Raw genomic sequence first — 22,262 nt, forward strand, 5'->3', positions numbered from 1 at the left:
CCACTGACTACCGTATGGCCTTAACCAAGTCCCACACTTGAATAAAAACTCTCCTTGCACACCAGGCAGCACCTGCCACAAGTTTACCTTTTCCCTTTTGGTGGCCTCCTATTTCCTTCCCGTAACACTACCGTTTCCCCAAAACAACCAGATTAGGTTGCAACATTAACTTTATCAGGCCCTCTTGCCTGTATCTCAGCATCCCATCCTAGTTACTACAATCTAGTTTTGGGCCTGAATGTTTTCTTTGAAGTCTTTGCTAGTCATGAGGTAAGGTGACTCCTCATTTCGGTGATGGTGGAAAAATACTAACAATTGAGTTGATGCCCATGCATGCTGTCAGGTTCAGACGTGTATTGCTGCACTCCTGTTCGGAACAGTTCTTCGGGTCCCCCTCACCGCCCAATTTTCTCTATCCTCAACGGTATGGTTTTGTGCGCATTTCCCACTTCTCCATATAGTTTTCGTCACAAGAATCTACTTTTTGATCAAAACTTCATGGACGGCCTTTGGGCCTAACCGTGTCTGTTCAGCTGCTGATGGACACACCGTTCAAATTCTGCCCTCAGTGCCACACGAAGTATCAGTGCACTGAATGTGTACCTTTTTGTTGTATATTTGTGAGGGTAAATGTCCGTTTATAAACAATACATGGAAAAAAAGGAAGGAGTATAAATAAATCAAATTATGTCCACACAATTCTATGAAATGGTAATGTCTCAGATTTTTAATTACAGAAAGGATAATACAGATGTCAAAAGATACAATATCTGAGATGCTCATAAAACCTAGAAAGGTGGATTATGGAGTAGATATAGCTAGTATACAATATGTAGTAAACCATGTATTATAGATAGACAATAATATGGTTCAAATATATTTCAAGTGAAGATATTCCCACTAACCATTTCCAATAGGTGAACAGTAAGTCCTGGCTAAAGCATCAACAGTCCTAATGACATCAACAGTATGAATATAAATAATGATGGTAATGAATTAATGAGGAAATGCAAAAGCAAGTGGTTCCCTTATTGTAATTCTTATTTAGAAGAAAAATCTGAATTATTACCAGAAATAGAATATTAGCTAGAAAGGGGTTCCAAATTTGGATGAAAGTTCCAACATTGTCCTGCAATCCATGAATTAGTGTTCGGGGCATAGGGGCTGTAGATTGTATCATTTAGCATATATTGCCATCTGGTGTTGGGCCCGTATGTTTGTAGTTTGTTTTTGTTGAAGCCTGTTAGGTCCCGATAGGTGACTCCTCCTTGTGGTGACGGTGCGCATGGCCATCAACTCCATCCCCCAGATTGTTTGTGGGTTTTATTTTTTTTCCACCATCTGGTTTGGATGTGACTTGCTATCCGGATCAGTGTCATTGTCGAAACCCCCTTCGACACGCAATCACTTACCACTTGACGGTATTGTCTTGATCGCTTTTCCCTTTTCGACATCTTCTACAATCCAACAAACTTCGCCTTGGGCCTCCCGCACCGTTCCGTAGTCTGGAACTGACTCCCTTCAAGAAATGTCCCCAGTGTGGCGCCAAATTCCGACACCCTGACCTACACCCAGTGTGTAATCTTTGCCTCTTCAAGAGGATACCTGTAAGGCTTGACTGTCGTAAGTCCAAGAAAACCACTCGTGATTGTCTGGCTCTACCGTGAAATGTCAAGAGAAAGCAGCTCCATTCCAGACCTCTTCCATCTAGGCCCCGATAGCCTTCCAGAACAAGCCCAGGAGGAACCGGTCTCAATCTTCGGCAGAGTCATCTGTGGAGACAGTCACCCCGGCTCAGCGGACCCTGCTCTGCCCAAGCAAATAGTTAAGTGCCTGGTAACACCTTTGCTGCAGGGCCCAGGTCCACACCGGTGTAACATTTCAAATGCCCTGCCCCAGTTATGAAAATCAGAGGGACTCGAGCCAACCACACCAGTCCTGAACACCATGGCACCGAAGCCCAAGCTCTGCGATGCACCCTCCTCCATCCGCACAGACTAAACCCTCCAGCGCCAAAATAGTTAAAGGATGAACCCTTGGAATTGAAGCAAAATTAACTTCGACACATCTCGGAGCCGAACCAATCCAAGGACAAACCTTCGACTCCTAAATAACCAAACACTATAGAGCAGAAAGAACCTCCACCGAAGTCTTCGGAGCAGGAAAATCTTCCACACCAGACAGTCCCTATGCCTAAACAGTCATTAAGAATCCTCATAGGGAGAAGTCTTCGGCACTGAAACACCAGATTCAAAACTTTTTGTACTGGATCCAAAACAATTTATATTCATCCAAAGACTGGTCATATTCTGTCCGCACAACCTAAAAAGAGGACAATTTGCAACACTCACCAGTTCCTACAAAAAAAGGGACATGGGCACTAACAGCACCTACACCTTTTCCTTCCCCTACACCTTTTCCCCTACACCTTTTCCTTCCCCTACACTACACCTTTTCCTTCCCCTATTGATCCCAATTTACTGTCCTCTCCAGAACACACTTCACGTTTACAACCAGAGCATAGTGTTGATGTGGACGGACAAGGACATGATTATCTTGTCCAAGATGGTGATGATTCTGTAGTAGGGGATCTGTGTATAGTTATAATCTAGTGAATAGTCCCGCCCATGTGCGTGGACCCCGGAGCAATCGAAAATCTCTTAAGGTGTCGAAATGCACAACTGCACAGACACTTAAGAGAGAATTGAAGACAGATAATGCAGCCTATACCCACAAGCTACACTGTACAGTACTTCAACTAGAAATTCCACCAAAAATCCACAAGCGGCAAAGCCTGTCCAGATTTCCCTTGCTTTAACAGCAAAAACCCTCTGGAATGAGAGACCTGGACAGACAAGCCCCATAGGCTGCCATTATGTGGCTCAAAACAGGATACTGTGCCTTTTTAAGAGAACCTTCCAGAACTTCACAGTATCCCAGAATGCAGTACAGGTCCCTTTTACTTTCAGTTCTTTTTTCCGGCTCCTGCTAGCAGGACCCTGGAGCATTGAGCTCTCCCTTTTGGGATTTATTTTGGGGATTTCTCACTTCAAGTGTTTTTTGGTACTTTGGTTAATTCTACCGCCCATTCCAGAGACGGTTCGGGGCAACAACAGCAGCAGTTCCGGAGGCCCTTTCAGAACGCCAGAAGGGTAGAGGTCAGCAGTCCTCTACAGCAAACAAGGGCGTGGCCTGGTCTCGACCCTGAGCTGTTACTTCCCCTTCATCCGTTACCCGCTCCCGGGGGGGGGGGGGGGGGGGGGGAGCGTCCAATTTTTTCTGGCAGAGTGGAGAAAAATTACTCGGGACAAGTGGGTGCTGAATATTGTTTTCAATGGAAACAGTCTTTGGTTCACCGGCCCGCCGCCATCGATTCTCCAGTCAGCTCGCAGTTTCAGCTGCGCGAGCGCCAAGTGGGGGCCGATATCCTGTTGAGGAAGAAGGTGATAGAAGACGTACCTCTGTCTCAAAGAGGAAGGTCTGTACTCCCGGTTCTTTCTGGTCCGCAAGAACGAGTTCAGGCCCATTCTGAATTTGCGGCAAACAAGTGGATTCACAGAGAGTAGTTTCGCATGCTGTCGTTGCATCAGACTTATCCTCCGCTGCAACAGGCAGACTGGCTGTGTGCCATAGATCTTCAGGATGCATACTTCCATGTGCCCATTGCACACAGGAAGTTCCTACGGTTCCAAGTCGGCGCCTATCATCAGTACACAGTACTGCCATTCGGATTGAATGCGCCCAGGACATTCTCTAAGTGCATGGCAGTGGTAGCCGCACACCTAAGGAAGAACAGGGTGTTTGTCTACCCGTACCTGGACGATTGGTTGATCAAGGCCTCCTTCTCGGAAGCTCAAGCGCACTTCCGGAAGACGTGTGTTCTCTTAAACAAGCCTGGGTTGCACATCAACTTGTCCAAGTCTGTCCCGACTCCGGTCCAGTGCATACAGTACTTGGGAGCCTCCAATACGCTGTCAGCAAGCGTGTCTCCTTCGTAGGAGGGACGGTTATCACTCCTTCGGAAGGCTCAGGCTCTTATGACCGCTCCATCTACAACAGTGAGGACGGTCTCTTCTCTACTGGGGTCGATGGCCTCTTGTATCTTCCTCACGCCACACGCACGGCTGCACATGGGACCATTGCAGGAGTGCTTGTGGGATCAGAGGAAAGTATCTTGGGACGATAAGATACGACTTTCTCTGCATGCTCTTCAGTCTCTAAAGTGGGTGTGTTCAGCGGAGAATCTCCAAAGGGGTTCCCTTCCACAAGGACATTCCCACGCAGCCTATTGTGACGGATGCGTCTCTCCACCGCTGGGGGGCGCACTCCGGGTCCCACAGATTCAAGGGACGTGGTTCCAGATGGAGTCCACGTACCACGTCAACTTCCTGGAACTCAGAGCTGTTCACTTGGCACTGAAGGCCTTTCTTCCGTCCTTCCGGACCAACTCTTTGCTTGTTCAGACAGACAATACGACAACGATGTATTATCTCAACAAGCAGGGGGGGTCGATGATCCTGATTGCCCCGGAATGGCCCAGACAGTGGTAGTTCACGGACCTACTTCACCGGTCGCTCCTTCCTCACATTCGGCTGCCATGCAGGCCGGACCTTCTCACGAAGTTCGGGGGCAGATGTTGCACCCCAACCTCTCGTCTTTGAGTTTGGCGGCATGGCTCCTGAGAGAGTGCAGTATGGCCATCTGAATCTACCAGAAGATTGCATGGACATACTGAAGGAGGCTAAGCGACCTTCCACTAGGACTTCTTATGCTTACAAGTGGAAGAGGTTTTGCATCTGGTGCAAGTCTAAGAAATATGACCCGACGACATGCAAGGAAGATGTCCTCCTTCCATATCTTCTAGATCTGGCGCAGTCTGGCCTTAATGTCCATTCATCTGGCTGCTTTGACTGCCTACAGGGAATGCCCTTCAGACTTCCTTCTTTCAGATCCCTGTGATCAAAGACTTTTTGGAAGGCTTGAAGAAAGTGTTCCCTCCTGTCCGGCTTCCTTCGCCTTCATGGGAATTGAATGTGGTGCTGTCCAGATTGATGAAGGAGCCTTTTGAACCTATTCATAAGGCTCCGTTGCAGCACCTATCCTGGAAGGCGGCATTCCTCGTGGCCATTAAATCGGCCTGCAGGGTGAGTGAAATTCAGGTGTTGTGTTGCCAAGAACCTTATACTGTTTCATGCTGCTAAGGTTGTTATGTGTACTCACCCTAAATTTCTTCTTAAGTTATATCTGACTTTCATGTTAACCAGACCATAACTTTGCCTACTTTTTTTCAGAATCCTTCCTCTCCAGCGGAAAGGCCCCTGCATTCCCTGGATGTTAGGAGGGTGTTGAAATTTTATCTGGATAAAACCAAGGATATTCGTAGGTCAGACCAATTGTTTATCAATTATGGATCAGTCAGGACAGGTCTTGCTACCTCTAAACAGTCCATTTCTAGGTGGATTGTGTCCTGTATACAGTTGTTACCAAAAAGCTGGTAAGACCTTAGGGGGTAAACCTAAGGCCCATTCCACCAGGGGCAAAGCTGCCACGACTGCTTTGCTCCGTAATGTTCCGATTGCAGAAATCTGCAAGGCGGCCACTTGGAAGTCGGTCCATACCTTTGCTAAGCATCACTGCCTGGACACTGATGCCAGGGCAGACGCTCAGGTTGGGCAGGCTTCGCTGCGAAATCTGTTCGCACAGTAGTGGTGTTATTTCTCTTTTCTCCACCGCCGCTTTGGTGTGGGGATGGGCTTGCCATTCTATTCACTAGATTATGAAGATACACAGAGATCCCCTACTACAGAAGGAGTAATTTCTGTACTGTAACTCCAGTTCTGTAGTAGGGGTATCTCTGTTAGTCATAAGCGCCCGCCCCCCTCCCCGGTGGAGAGAGATATTCATATAAGGAATGCTACAGGTCTGGCATGTTACGCCTTCAAAAAGAACTGAAAGTAAAAGGGACCTGCAGTGCATTCTGGGATACTGTGAAGTTCTGGAAGGTTCTCTTAAAGGCACAGTATCCTGTTTTGAGCCACATAATGGCAGCCTATGGGGCTTGTCTGTCCAGGTCTTTCTCTCTATCATTCCAGAGGGTTTTTGCTGTTAAAGCAAGGGAAATCTGGAATAGGCTTTGCTGTTTGTGGGTTTTTGGTGGAATTTCTATTTGAAGTACTGGACAGTGTAGCTTGTGGATATAGGCTGCATTATCTGTCTTTAATTCTCTCTTGTGTCTGTGCAGTTCTGCATTTTTCGACACCTTAAGAGATTATTTTTGATTGCTCCGGGGTCCACGCACATGGGCGGGACTATTCACTAGATTAGGACTATACACAGAGATCCCCTACTACAGAACTGGAGTTACAGGACAGACTACTCCTTCTCCCCCCCACCCAAGAGCCAGATCCATGGACAGACTATAATTCAGATCCTGACTAGCAGACCCAGATCTTTATCCCTATAAGGCATGCCGACCAGACGATAATGTAGGTTTGCCCAACTAATCAATAGGGCCGCAACATATCAGTTAATTTACATTCGGACCCTGTGACGGAGGATTTTCTCAAACTTTTGCTCAGGGACTCAGAACCTCACACGTCCATCCAATGTTGAAAGGTCTAATTAAACACACACCAGAGGTGTTGGGGCCAGGGTTCTTAACCCAAACAGGGTCTTCAAAGACAGACCAAATACAAAGCAATCCTGATGGGAGCTAATGCATGTAAAAGGGCCAACACTCGGGGTTCAGGTGACCTCACCCCTGATAAAGAATCCAAATTATTAGGCGCATCAGGCAAACATGGCGTCTCAACCTGCAAACTATTGAAAAATAGCCAACGCACAAGCTCTCTTGGCAAGGTATGGCAGGGCGCACTATGATTAGCTGGAGAAGCTCATTCAACACCTACCAGAGCAATACAAAGGCAAATTAATTGAATTGCAAACCTCAATATGATGTGCTTTAGACCCAGCAGACACCGCGTCCTGTTCAGTCACTACTAGCGTATTGTTACGCAGGCATGCTTGGCTCAGGATATCTGGATTTAAACAAGAGGTGCAAACCAGTATCCTTAATCAGCCCTTTGACCAAGAGCACCTCTTTGGCCCTGCAGTGGATACATATTTAGAGAAGATGAAGGACACAAACTGCAAAGTATATAGGAGCCTTGCAGTCTAGAGGCTCCTTTTGACACTCCTTTTCTAGGGCTGGCTCTAAAACCAACACACCAGAGCACTCCTCCTACAAAAGCCCCATTCAGAGCTCCTTTTCCAAAGGATACTTGAGGGTAGGTTACAGAGGTAACCACAACAAGGGCAGAGGCTGGGGTAATAACACCCTCCGCTCCCCTACCACCAAGCAGAACTATCCATCTACTTCACGTCTTAGGTTTCACATTAAACACGCAACAAGTCTCACCTTCAGCTATCCAACAGTATCTAGGGGCTTCTTCCATTCTTTCAAATGTGGTTACACCCATCATAATGCAAAATGCCCAGACTTCGCCTCCAGGTAGCCACACCCATTGTCTAGAGGCAATGCGCTATGGGTGAATTGGTCAGGGAAACTTGCTTATGCTTTTCTGCCTCTCCTGCTCATTCAGTTACTGGTTTGGAAACTCAAACCGCATTCCCTCACAATGATCCAAGTTGCTTCAACATGGGACCTCAAAGACATCCAGATCCCAATCAACTCAATCTTGCGATCTGGCTCCTGAGGTCCTAGAGTGGCTACTTGAATCTCCTACCTGATTGTATGAATGTCCTCAAAGGTTAGACGTCCTACCACAAGAGCATGCTATGCAGCCAAGTGGAAGCGATTTTGTTTATGGTAAAAATAACAATCTACCTACTAGATGCTTCCATTCAAATCCTTATCTGTTATCTCTTGCATCTACAACAATGTAATTTGGCATACAAGTCTATACAGCTACATCTAGCTGCAATAGCCGCTTGCCTTCAAAACAGATACTACTTGTCTTTATTTCGAGTTCCTGCTAGCAAAGAATTTATGGAAGGACTTAAAAGAATTCCACCTTCCCCATCCTGGAACCTCAATATTGTCCTTACCAGGCTCATGGGTCCCCCATTTAAACCTCCAAACAAATGTGAGTTATAATTCTTTACTTGAAAGGTAGCCTTCCTGATAGCTATCACATCTACAGCTCTTATTGCCTCAAACGGAAAATGCTACTTACCAGTATGCATCTGTTCTTGGCATGTAGAGCCGTATACACCCCCCCCCCCCCCAAGGGTACCTTTATCTGTTGTAGTATTATCTTACTTGGATACATTGCACATGGACATCCTTTTCTACTTTCCTACTAACTATCTTTACCCTTCATAGCGAAAAACAATCTGGGGGTTGAATCGATGCCCATGCGCACTGTCACCATAACGGGGGAGTCACCTATCTCGTGACTAACAAATTGCAAACATCTGAGCCCAACACTAGATGGCGATCTATGCCAAAGTATACAACTCTACATGCCAAGAACAGATGCATACTGGTAAGTAGTATTTTCCTTTTCAAATGCTGCTACTTTATACATTTCAATGATCCATTCATAATGTGTAGGTCATTGTGTTTTCCAATATCTTAATATACAATTTTTTTCCTTCAGTGAGTGCAATAGCTTTCAATCATCTTGTATGGTTCGAGACTTGGGAGATCATTAAAAGCCATCCTTATGGCTAAATTCACCTGATCTCTACATTTACTGGACCGAAGACTGCTTTTTTTTTTTGTATTACTGGTTTTTCTGATCTTTGTATTATGTTTTTATCTGACTGCTATCCTACTTTGTATTTTTTTTTATCTGACTGCTATCCTACTTTGTATTTTTTTTTATCTGACTGCTATCCTTTTTGCATTATGTTTTTATCTGATTACTATCCTATTTGGCTATTCTCTTACTACCGACTACTATATTGTACCCAATAGATCACCCTCTTGTTTCCCTTAGCCCTTGTTTTCTGTAAAGCGCTCTGATATCTGCAAAGATCTTGTTCGCGCTATATAAAACTTTGAAAATAAATAAGTAACATCATGTATAAGGCTGTTACTAATTTTTGCAGATAAATACAGACAGAAAACCATTTATTTTCCTTTCTATTTTTAAATGTGGATAAACACGGATATTGGGTGATTTTTGAGTGATAAATGCTGTCCATGACTGCCAGGCCAATAACTGCGGATTGACGGGCAAGGGGATTTAAAAAATATAGGTATTTTAGTAAAGTTCATATTTTACCACCTGTGTGTACATATCATGGAAACCTGTCTAGCGTTCAGGCACAAGTGCACATTAACTAGTTCAATTCAGAAATAAACACATTTCAGCTTCCTTTTTTCACAAAACCTAATAAATATGGACATGTCAAAGTAAAAGGTGCAGAATTTATATTTGGATAAATACAGACAATACCATAAAACTGGGAGCCCTAATCATGTAATGCAACAATTTTTTCCGTTAAGGGAGACTTGTATAGCGGCAGTTATGGAAGACCAATATTCCTTCAAAATTGGGCATTGGAATAAAATGTGTTGTATATTGCAGTCCTCCTGTTTCTACCTCAAACAGGTAGATTGGAGTAGTAAACCTGACTTTAGTTTTTGTGGTGACCAGTACCAGAGTAAATTTCATTCTGGCCTCTTGATTCCCTTATCCAAGTTCATAACATCCTCCCATTCTTCATCGAAATAAGCTACAGTAATTAACCCTTGCCATTTGTCATGGAGTTGTGCTAGTAATGGGTAGGAGTGTAATTTATGCACTATGAATTTAAAGGCACAGTCTCTGGATTTTATAATCTCTAAGTGTGTAACTTATCTCCAGAGCACAAAGAAGGCTGTGACGCTTGCAGATCGTTTTGGTCAAACTTCATTATAGTCTGGCTCAACGTGGATGCGTCAAAGCATCGAAGACACTCGACATCTTCAGTTAGTCTGGTCAAGAAGATGTTGGTGTGGCAGAGGAGGAAGAAGCCTTCTCCGTGCAGGACTGATTCGGAGCAAGAGATGATCCTCCACGCTGAAGAACTGCCACACGGACATGGTGACGTGATTACGGAAGACCAGTTGCCCCGTCAACTTGCCCACAAAAAAATAAGGCTTCGGCACCACCTCTGCCTCCTGGCCAAGGCCTGCACCAAGAAGAAGTTTCCGACTCCCTGCCTCCAGGCCCAGCTCTGAAACACCCAGTTAAGCCTTACGGCTCAGTACAGAATCAACATCCTTGTCTGAACCAAAGTCCTCTGGTTCCAAACAGAAATCTGACTGAGCCGAAACCCTCCATGACAAAAGGCCAGCCCATGCTGGTACTGAAAACGCCAGTGCGAAAACTAAGATGCCCCATTGGATCAGAATTTAGACACAGTTCCACTGAAAACTAATCCCAAACAAGACTAACCCTGAAATGGGTCATAACGAATAGTTTTCTTACCTGTCGGTGTAGTTTTGCAGCTTGAAGATCTTTCTGGATTCACTATGCTGTGCATTATTCCGCGGTCTTGCGGTTGGGTCCGGATTCGTAGTCTTTTCTTTGGTTTTTTTTTTTTTTTTGTTTTTTTGTAGCCCAGGTGGGCGTCGGCCTCACACCCCTTTGGGTGTATTTCCGGTGACGTCGGCATGCTTCCTGCGGAAGCTCCCACTCTTGGGCGCCATCTTCGGGTTCTTTTTTTCCGTGTTTCTTTCGTTTCCGAAGTAATGGCAATGTTCTATTCAGGTGATATTTTACCGCTTTGTACCTTCAAAGTATTTTTCCACTTGTTCTTTTTCCACCTTCTCTCTCCAGCCTCATCTTTCTGGCGGAGGTGGGTGGGTTCGCTAGTGAATCCAGAAAGATCTTCAAGCTGCAAAACTACACCGACAGGTAAGAAAACTATTCGTTTTGCAGCATGAATCTTTCTGGATTCACTATGCTGTGCATAGATTTTGTAGCGGTTTCTCATCTCTGTGGCGGTTGGGTGGAAGATGAGCGTTGGGTATTGAATATGTGCTGTAGCACCTTCTGTCCAACTTGAGCTTCCTTGTTCATCTGTATGTCCACACAGTAGTGCTTCGTGAACGTGTGCACCGAAGCCCATGTTGCCGCCAGGCATATGTCTTGTATGGGTGTGTTAGCCAGGAAGGCTATTGTAGCACCCTTTTTCCTAGTGGAGTGGGCACGTGTCCCCTCTGCTAGCTCTTGTCCTGCACGCTTGTGGCAGAGTTGGATTGTCTGTGCGATCCATCGTGCAATGGTCTTTTTAGTTACTGCTTTTCCCATGTAACTGTTGGCGAATGACACAAAGAATTGTTTTGTTTTCCTGTGTCCCTTCGTCCGTTCGATGTAGTGCATGACTGCCCTTCTGGCGTCCAGGGTGTGCAGAGCTCGCTCTGCGGCAGTTGTTGGTTTTTGGAAAAAACTCTGTATCTGTATAGACTGGTTCATGTGAAATCTAGATATCACCTTCGGCATGAAGTTTGGGTCAGTCCTCATCACAACCCTATCATTGTGTATTTGTATGTAGGGTTCTTGTAGCGTCGGAGCCTGAAGCTCGCTTACTCTGCGTAAGGATGTTATTGCAACCAGGAAAGCTGTTTTCATAGTTAGCATCTTTAAGGACGCCTTGTGGAGCGGTTCAAAGGGCTCTTTCATGAGTTCCGTTAGGACTATGTTCAAGTTCCATGCGGGTGGCGGCACCTGCTTGGGTGGTGCGATCCTTTTCGCACCTTCTAGGAATCTCTTCACCACCTGTGATGTGAAGAAGCTCCTGCACGTTTCTCCCCTTGTGTAGGTGACTATCGCTGCCAAGTGAACTCTCAAGGAGGATGAGCTAAGGTTCTTCTCTAGCAAGTGCGTCAGGTACTTTAGCACTGTGGAGTCCTTCTTCATCTTATTGTGAAGTCTTTCTTGTCTGCACCATATTGTGAACCTTTTCCATTTCGCAACATAGCACTTCCGAGTGCTAGGCCTTCTTGCCTCCCGCAGGACCTTCAGGGTACTTTCTGGCAATCTTAAATGTGCGAACTCTGTCCTCAGCCACGCTACTAGGCTCATGCTCTCTGGTTCTGGGTGTAGCACCTCTCCGTTCTGCATGGAGAGTAAGTCCTTCCTCCTGCTGAATCTGTGGGGTGCACACTGTCATCTCCATGATCTGCGAGTACCATGTCTGCCTCGCCCACTGTGGTGCGACCAGTATCAGGGTCATGTTGCTCGCTCTGCACTTGCTCAGTACTCTGCATCAGTGGTATCAGGGGAAAGGCGTAGGCAAATGTCCTTGACCAATCTATCCATAGGGCATTCCCTAGTGACCCTTCCTCGGGCTGCCTGGATGCGAAGTTTTGGCATTTTGCATTCTGGCGTGTGGCAAACAGGTCCACCGATGGTGTCCCCCACCTGTCGAACAGGTACCTTGTCTCCTGAGCATTGAGCTCCCACTCATGGGATGCCGATGTCTGCCTGCTGAGCCAATCTGCTTGTATGTTGTCCTTCCCTGGCAGGTGTATGGCCAGCAGGTCTATCTTGAGAGGGATGGCCCATCTCCATATCTCTTGCGCTAGCGTTGAAAGCCTGGCTGACTGTGTGCCCCCCTGCTTGTTGATGTAGAACATCGCAGTGGTATTGTCTGTATCAACACCTTGTGTTTGTACAGTCTTGTTTGAAAGGCTTTCAGTGCAAGGAAGATAGTCTTCAATTCTAAGTAATTGATGTGCTTTGTCGCATCTGTCGGTGTCCACAGTCCCCTCACCATGAGCTCCTCCATGTGAGCGCCCCATCCCTTCAGGGATGCGTCTGTGGTGATGGTCACTGTTGGCGTTGGGGGCGTTAGAGGCTTTCCCCTTGCTATTTTCTCCATGGTCCACCATGTCATCTCCTTCTGCACTGTGTGCGTTACAACCACTAGATCCTCCCAACTGCCAGTAGCTTGCGACCATTGCTCCTGTAGCCATTCTTGAATGGGTCTCATGTGGAGTCGTACATTCGGTACCAGGTGGATGCATGATGCCATCATCCCCATGATCTTGCTCGCAGTCCTCACTCTCCGAGCTTGTCCCTTCGAGTTTCCTTCACCAGCGCCCTCGCCCTCTTCTTGCTGGGGAACACCTTGCCCTGTAAGGTGTTGATCTGTGCTCCCAGGAAGATCTTCACTTGTTCTGGCTCCATTGATTTCTTCCAATGGATGGAGAACCCCAGGTTTATGAGCGTGCTTGTCACTGTATGTGCGTGCAGCTTGCATTTCTGGTATGAGTTTGCTTTCACCAGCCAGTCGTCCAGGTAAAGGTATACGTGTATTCCTTGCCTTCTTAGGTGCGCTGCGACTGCTGCGAGGCACTTTGTGAAAACTCTTGGTGCTGATTTCAGTCCGAAGGCCAGTGTCGTGAACTGGTAGTGGCTTTCTCCGACGGTGAACCTGAGCATGTGTTTGTGCTTTCTGTTCATTGGAATGTGCAGGTATGAGTCTTTGAGGTCTATTGTGACCATGAAGTCCCCGATCTGCAATTGTGGGAGCACCTCTTGCAGGGAGGTCATTTTGAATTTTTGAGTTTTATGAATTTGTTCATGAACCGTAAGTTGAGAATGGGTCTCATTGTTTCGTCTACTTTTGGTACCAGGAAGTACGTTGAGTATACTCCTGTGTTTCTCTCCTTGAAGGGTACCCGTTCTATGGCCTGCTTCCTCAGGAGTTCCTTTGCCTCCTCCTGAAGACACTGCAGCGGCTTGCCTGCTAGTGGCTTTCTTTTTGGTTTTCTGCTTGTTGGCCTCCCCTCCAACTCTATGCAGTATCCGAATTGGATAATGTTGAGGATCCATTTGTCTGATGTGATTTCTCTCCACTCTCGGAGGTGGAATCTTAATCTTCCTCCCACTGGTGTCATGTGGTCGTAGGTGTCTAGTTCGTCTTGACCCATCTGTACGTGCTGCCCCCTGGGATCTTTTTTGTGGGTGGGCACACGGAGTTGTTTGAAGTCACTTAGAGGTGGGCTGCTGCCCCCCTCTTCTATTTTGTCCCCGTCCATTTCTCCCTCGAAAGGACTGGCTTCTTTGTTGATACTGCCAGGGCTTCTACTGATGACCATGCGGAGTCTGCGAGTCTGCCTGGTGCGTTTGCTGGAAAGCCTGGTGTGATGTACCTGGCTGGTTTCCGCCTCTCCCGCCGGGCCTCCGTGACGGGGTGCCCCTCTTGTTCCCTCTGAACTGCAATGCTCCCATGGACCTTGCTGTTTCGTTATCTTTCTTCAGTTGGCTGAGCGTTTCATCAACTGTTCCGAAAAGCGTGCTGCCGTTGAACGGTGTGTTCAGGATGCTGTGTTGCACCTCTGGTTTGAAACCGGATATCCTGAGCCAGGCGTGCCTCCTTTCCGTGACGCCCATCATCATGAGCCTGCTGGCGGTGTCTGCCCCATCCAGGGCCGTCTTAAGGCAAGAATTTGCCACGTTCTTTCCCTCTTCAACCAGCTTTTCGGCTTTCTGCCTGGCATCCTGGGGCAAGTCCTTCACCAACTGCCCCAGTCCCTCCATGATTTGGTACATGTGCCTGTTTATCAGGGCGTTGGAATTAGCCATGCGCCAGTGGGTCGAGGCATTCCGTTCGATTCTTCTGCCCACCAGATCCATCCTTTTGCTCTCCTTATCCGGTGGTGGGCCCGAGGTAGTGGGTAAGTTAGCCCTCCTCCTTGCTGTGGCCGTGATAATGGAGTCTGCGGAGACCGTGCCCTGAATGTAGGCCGGGTCCTTTGTGGCATGCTTGTACTTCTTCTCAGTTCTGGGAGTTACTGCCTTGCATGTTGCGGGCTCCCTGAAAGCTTCCTTCCCCTGAGCCAAGACGCTCTCGAGCATTGGAAGGAACTGGCTCCTCGTTTGTGTTGGGAGCAATGTTTCTAGAAGGAAGTCTGCTTTCTGCTTCTCTTCGTCGAGCTTGAGCTTGAAAGCTGCTGCGGCAGCTTGTATCACCGAGTTGTAGGCCCCGATGTCGTGCGGCGAGGGCCTCGAGGGGTAAGTGTCGACCACCTCCTCCGGGCTGTCGGTGTCGACATCTATGTAATCTACCTCCTGTAGGTCAGAGGGTGTCGAGTCTGCGTCCGTCCTGCTTTCCTCTTCCTCCCCATAGTTGTAACTATCGTAGGGATTCTCGTACTCCTCCTGGTCGTCTATCACCTCGACGTCCTGGTCTTGTTCCTCGACTACTTCGGCGATCTCTTCCTCCTCCTCGACTGCCTCCATCACCGGTGGCTTGGTCTTGTGAGGGATCGTGAAGGCCATCATCTTTGCATCGAAATCTTTCTTCCGCTGCATGATGTTCTCCATTTCGGCCTCGAGGCGCCTTCTCTTCATCTCTGCCGCGTGTTCCGCGTCGGATGGGTCGGCCGTTCTTTTCGGCGGATGGTTCGTCGCCGTACCTTTCGGCGTAGAAGTTTTTGACGTCGGACCGGGTCTTGGGTCTCTCGTCGTCGTCAGTTTTGGGTCTTTCTCCCTCTGCGTCGATCGATCCTTTTCGGGGACCATTTTTGACGTTTTCTGCTGATCAGCAGCCCTCGGCGCCGGGGACTCCTTCTCGGAGGATCCGCTGGGCCTGGGAGTATTCGTGGGCGCCGCCTTTTTTTGGCGTCGGCGTTTTCGGGGTCTTGCCCTCGATTTTTCTAGACTCGGGGTCTCTCGGGTTCTTGGGGGCCGAAGAGTCTCCTACCTTGTCAGAAGTCTTCGTGTAATCGGTCTCTACGACTGTGTAGCTGTCTTCGGCGGCAGCGTTGTCTTCTTCCTCGGAGGACATCCCCAGCTTGTAGAGGGACGGAGTCGGGGCCTTCCCCTGTAGGGTGGCGTGTGCTACCCTCTGCCTCTCACGCGAAGAGTCTTCGGGGCGAAGGCGGAACAGGCTTTGCAGTCTCCGCTTTCGTGGTCCACCGGTAGGCAAAGGTTGCATACCGGGTGCTGGTCCTTCTGCGCGTACTTGTGGTGGCAGTTACGGCAGAACTTGAACGGCGTATTGTCCATCGAGCGTCCAGGGCCTCTCTGGTCGCGTGTTCGACGAGGGTCGTCGATCTCGATGAAAAAACGCCTTCTCCTTGCCGGCTTTCGTCGATAAAGTCCCCTGCAGTCTTCAGATGACTTCTCCTCGTCTTTTCTGTATTTTCTTTCTCCAAAAATGTCTGGAGCCCGAACGGGAACGATCCAGACCCGACCGCGGAAAAAAAGAATCTGAAGATGGCGCCCAAGAGTGGGAGCTTCCGCAGGAAGCATGCCGACGTCACCGGAAATACACCCAAAGGGGTGTGACGTCGACGCCCACCTGGGCTACAAAAAAAAAATCCGGACCCAACCACAAGACCGCGGAATAATGCACAGCATAGTGAATCCAGAAAGATTCACGCTGCAAAACCATACTTCACTACCTCAAACACAAGCTTCCTGGTGCGGACGCTCATAAGATTCCTTTAAAAATCTTAGATCAAAACAATACCTGCCTCCTCATCCTTCTTGATCTCTCTTCAGCATTCGACACAGTGAAACATGAGAGCTTACTCGAACTCCTAAAATCAAGAATGGGCCTCTCTGGGACTGTGCTTCGCTGGTTCACTTCCTTTCTACACAACAGGTCTCAAAAATTCAAGAGCAAAAACCTAAGGTCTTCCCCAGTACCGGTATCGTTAGGCGTCCCTCAAGGATCCTGCCTATCCCCTACTTTGTTCAACCTAGTTATGGAACCTCTCACCACTCTGCTACAAGCATCCAATGTACACTTTCACATGTACGCCGATGACACTCAAATATACCTCAATTTACAATCCCCCAAAGACATCCGGAGTCTGAATTCAACGATCAGAAGCACCCAATCTTGGTTGGCTGACAACCACCTCCTAATCTCACCTCCCACGAAAATATCTTCCGCACAAACATGGTTCAATGTCCAACTGACCATCGTGGACTCAGCTAAATCCCTAGACATAACACTAGACGCCAACCTCAACATGCATCAGCAAGGCTACTAAGGGGGCGAACTTCCAAATAAACACCTTGAGAAAATTGAAACCCTTCCTCCCAGCAAAAGACTTCCAAACAGCAGTACAAGCTCTAGTCATCCCTCGCATAGACTATGGCAGCGTGGCCCTCTGCGGCCTCCCCCTAACGACAACTGCACCCCTAAGAGCGGCACTAAATGCGGCTGCAAGACTCATCACTGGATCAAAAAAGCATTCGCATATCTCTCCTGACTTCAAAGCCTTGAACTGGCTGCCTCTGGAAGCCAGAATACAGCTGAAAATTGCCTGCATGACGCACAAGGCTATACACTTGAAATCACCCAGCTAACTTACTCATAATTTGACAATCTCTGGTGGGTCCAGAACTACCAGGAGCACGAACAATCTTCTGCTGAAACCGCGAAGATTCCGGAAGGAAAAAACCTACAAACATTCTCTGGTATGGCGCCCAGGATCTGGAACGCACTTCCTCCTGAAACGAGGCTCATCTCTTCCTCCCTTTTTAAGAAAGTCAAAAGTATCCTTATGGCTAAATACACTTGAACAAATTCGTTTGATTTACATTAAGAACAGTATTAACAGTATTGTGTTATGATATTGCCTATATATTCCTATGCACGTGTGTTTTGACGTATTTTAGTCCTTTATTTTTTTACAGCGTTTTGATGGCCTTCGCCCCAACTATGCACTGCTACCTCATACCTGTACTATACGTACTATTGTTTATAATAATATTACTCTGTATTTACAGCGTGTTGATGGCCTACGCTCCAACTATGCCTGCTACCTCATAACTGTACTATACGTTATATTGGTACTATGTTATATACTATATTGGTGCTATGTACATGATCTTGTTGATCTACCTCCCTACTATGCCCCCATGTTCCCCTACCCTCCACCTGCCTTTGTAAAGTGCTCTGTTATCTGCAAAGATCTTGTTCGCGCTATATAAAACTCTAAATAAATAAAAATGAAATCTGTTGCTACCGGCCCTTTTCAACAATCTCCCCCCCCTCCACCTTCAAATCCTTTGCCACTCTCACCATAACTGTGATATTGATGATGGGGTACACATTTACCAGTTGATTCATGGACGGAATTACACAAATAACCTTCAAGCTGACAAAGATCCAGACTCTTACCCTGTCGATCAATCTCTTCCTGGCGGCTGCATAATATCCTGGGGTGGCACTGCACAAAGGATCATTAAAGGAGGACTTTATTGTTAGCCTTTGGTATCATAGGTCATCACAAACACTTCCTATACTTGAGGGCATGAGACACGCTGACAATATTTAAAGACCCTAGAGTATAAGTATAAGGCCTATGCAACAGATCGAGTGAATCTAGTGGCAACTGGTAGTGTCCAATGCTCTTAAGTAGGCTAAATCCCAAACATCAGGGGATGCTCCTCCCAAGATACCGGAGTCCAAGCGAATGGACGCTTCTGGCATGCGCATACCTGCCAATCACTTACCTGGCTAAAATACCCTGCGGATTTTGCAATGTTATGACCGGGCCCAATGGGATGAAATTAAGTAGTTCAATGTCTCCCAGATGAGCGTTAAACACTAGTGCAAGATTTGGTAAATGAGGGTAAACTAATTTCCAATTCTTCCAGAAGATGCTCTAGATGCTGCTTTATACTGCGGTTCGAGAGGTCAACACTAGCATTTTGCGTAGGAGACATGCTTGGCTAAGGATCTCTGGGTTTAAGCCTGATAACCAACAGATTTTAAACACTTTTTGATAAACATCTCTTTAGTCCGGAGGTCGATCAGGCATTAGAAAAAAGTGAAAGTACATTTGAAGGAAACTAAGGCTCCCATGGATTTGTGCACTTCAGACAGAGGCTCCTTTCGTCGTTCCTTTAACCGAGCTGGGTCCAAAACCTTAACCGAGCTGGGTCCAAATCCACACCCTCAGACCAGAATATTACAAAGGTAATAACCAGTCCCCTCTAACCTCCAAAAAAGCCTCTTGGGAGAGAACAACTTTAAAGGTGGGGTTGAAGGAAACACCCTTTGTAACTCCTTCCCCCTGATAAGCAGCAACTTACCCATGCTCCCACCACCCCAACACGAATAAGGGGAAACCAATTCCTGTTTTTGTTATAATCTGTCCTGTTTGCAGCAGCTTTACAATGTCACAAACTAATAACTTGTTACAGTTGAGCAGCTACTAATTCTTTATTGTAGTCTGTATACTGCACTACTTTTTAAACACATTCGACTGGCTGTTATACAAGGATTGTGCACTTCCGTGCATAATACGTTTATTAGCTTTCTGGCATTACAAACTGATCAAACTATCTGCTAATGCTGCTTTCTAATTTATTCTAGGTTGCTTGCCGTTCGGCTGCTATAGTGATTTATGCCTGGATGTTGAAACGCATTGAAGATTCCTCATGAAATGGCATCTGTAAAATACCTCTTCCAGGAAACTGGTGCTAAAGATCCTGCTTGTCCATGCTGTTCAAATTAATTTCATACTTTTGTAAATATTAAAATGGTTTTATACAAAGTATTGTTTTCGTGTGTTAAGCAGTTGGAGTATGTGCGTTGGTTGGTTCAACTTATGGATTTTATGTTTTGTAGCTACATGGACTTGTCCGTGGGGTGCACCTTCCCAGAAATACCACATTAGTAGTCTTTTGCCTCGGCTACTGTAAATTAGTTAAACTTGTATGACTGGTAAGACCCTGTCCCTCTGCATCAGCTGGATTTCTGTCCTCCCAAAGCAATAAGTAAAGCGCTCCCCCAATTTACACATTTGTGACCTTTTGGTGTAGCAATGGCATTAAAGAACTCAGTTGGGATCTTCCCATTTGTGTGGGCAGACATAAACTCTTACCTTGTTTTTGTGCTGCATTAGCAAGTAGTCGACTCTTTTGACAAACCGATAAAGCATTAGAATCTCGATGAATCTGCACTTTATTTATGATACACATATTTTATGACCATCATTCATCAAATGTTATAGATTTTGCATGACCACTTTTCGGCAATTCTTGATGTTTTGTGCCACCCTTCGAGGACTTGTGGGAATTGGGTATGGTGGATGCTTAGTGCTACCAAAATTTTGGTTCCCTCAAGCCTATTCTTGAGGGGTTTCTCTACAGACTGAATTTACTATAGGAACCTCACTAGTGAAGGCTTACTCTGGGTGGTCCGGGATTAGACTCCCTGAACCATACAATTCTAATAGGCCTGCTCCAGCAAATTATTTTACTATGAAGAAATTACTTCATACTCTTAAGATTCCAAAAAGTCAATACTAAGCTCTTGGGGAGGCTTGGATGCAAGGGCTTCAGTGTTCTGATCTCATTAAGGGAATTATCTGGTCCTTGAATGCTCCATTTTCCCCTTAACACGTTGGTTCTGTCAATTTTGCTTACTATTAAAACCTGGGTCACAACAAGAGCTATCCAGGAACAGTTGCTTTGGCTGCCCCTATTTTACTACAGTGGCTGGCCCATTCAAATGCTTCCCCTTCTGTTTCTCATTCTGAGGGTGGTGGGAAATGTGCTGCCACATCACCTCACCCTGGTCAGGTTTCGCTTACCATTGCTGTTGGCCCATACTGGTGTAGGTGCCATTTTGCTGCCTAATCTGTTATGCCTTTTTATCAAAGTCTTAATACATGTCTGAAGAGTGTGTTCCCCTGCCATACTCATTAACGTGAATGTTTTGCAGCATAGCTTGATTAACCTACTGTGCATATCGCGCAATCTAGTAGGAGTCAGCTTTTTTAGGTCTCGCCTAGACGAAAGCGAAGCTTTGCTGTCTAGGGCGAGACGACTTATGTTTTGCAGCGTGAATCTTTCTGGATTCACTATGCTGTGCATTATTCCGCGGTCTTGTGGTTGGGTCCGGATTCGTAGTCTTTTCTTTGTTTTTTTTTTTTTTTTCTCTTTGCCCAGGTGGGCGTCGGCGTCACACCCCCTTTGGGTGTATTTCCGGTGACGTCGGCATGCTTCCTGCGGAAGCTCCCACTCTTGGGCGCCATCTTCAGATTCTTTTTTTCCGCGGTCGGGTCTGGATCGTTCCCGTTTGGGCTCCAGACATTTTTGGAGAAAGAAGAAAGAAAAATACAGAAAAGACGAGGAGAAGTCATCTGAAGACTCCAGGGGACTTCACCGACGAAAGACAAGCAAAGATAAGGCGTTTTCCATCCAGATCTTCGACGACCGTCGACGAACACGCGACCAGAGAGGCCCTGGACGCTCGAGGATGGACAACACGCCGTTCAAGTTCTGCCGTAACTGCCACCACAAGTACGCGCAGAAGGACCAGCACCCGGTATGCAACCTTTGCCTACCGGTGGACCACGAAAGCGGAGACTGCAACGCCTGTTCCGCCTTCACCCCGAAGACCCTTCGTGTGAGAGAGAGGCAGAGGGTAGCACACGCCGCCCTGCAGGGGAAGGCCCCGACCCCGTCGCTCTACGAGCTGGGGATGTCCTCCGAGGAAGAAGACAACGCTGCCGCCGAAGACGACAGCTACACGGTCGTAGAGACCGATTACACGAAGACTTCTGACAAGGTAGGAGACTCTTCGGCCCCCAAGAACCCGAGAGACTCTGAGTCTCGAAAAATCGAGGGCAAGACCCCGAAAGCGCCGACGCCAAAAAAGGCGGCGTCCGCGACTACTCCCAGGCCCAGCGGATCCTCAGAGAAGGAGTCCCCGGCGCCGAGAGCTGCTGATCAGCAGAAGACGTCGAAAATCGTCCCCGAAAAGGATCGATCGACGAGGGAGAAAGACCCGAAACTGTCGACGACGACCAGAGACCCGATATCCGGTTCGACGTCGAAAACTTCGACTCCGAGAGGCACGGCGACGAGCCATCCGTCGAAGAGAGCGGCGGAACCATCCGACGCGGAACACGCGGCCGAGATGGAAAAGAAAAGAAGGCGCCTCGAGGCAGAAATGGAGAACTTCATGCAGCGGAAAAAAGATTTCGACGCAAGGATGAAGGCCTTCACGATCCCTCACAAGACCAAGCCACCAGTGCTGGAGGCGGTCGAGGAGGAAGAAGAAGAGGTCGCCGAAGTCACCGAGCAAGACCAGGACGTCGAGGTGTTCGACGACCAGGAGGAGTACGAGAATCCCCACGAGAGCTACAGCTATGGGGAGGAAGATGAGGGCAGGACAGACACAGAGTCGGCGCCCTATGACCTTCAGGAGGTAGATTACATCGATGTCGACACCGACAGCCCGGAGGAGGTGGTCGACACCTACCCCTCGAGGCCCTCGCCGCCGGACGACATCGGGGCCTACAACGCGGTGATACAATCTGC

General features: G+C 47.4%; 1 protein-coding gene across 4 annotated transcripts in view; it reads left to right on the forward strand.

The window, feature by feature from the left end:
* Positions 1-19,486, forward strand: part of KHDRBS1 (KH RNA binding domain containing, signal transduction associated 1) — a 42,207-nt gene extending 22,721 nt beyond the window's left edge. For all 4 annotated transcript variants that reach the window (XR_013608688.1, XR_013608689.1, XR_013608690.1 and 1 more), the window contains one exon: positions 19,306-19,486. The gene's annotated coding sequence lies outside the window, so the exon portion shown is untranslated. The remainder of the gene's footprint in view (positions 1-19,305) is intronic.
* Positions 19,487-22,262: the final 2,776 nt, after the last annotated feature.

Source organism: Lissotriton helveticus, chromosome 3_1, assembly GCF_964261635.1.
Source record: "Lissotriton helveticus chromosome 3_1, aLisHel1.1, whole genome shotgun sequence".
Classification (NCBI taxonomy): Eukaryota; Metazoa; Chordata; class Amphibia; order Caudata; family Salamandridae; genus Lissotriton; species Lissotriton helveticus.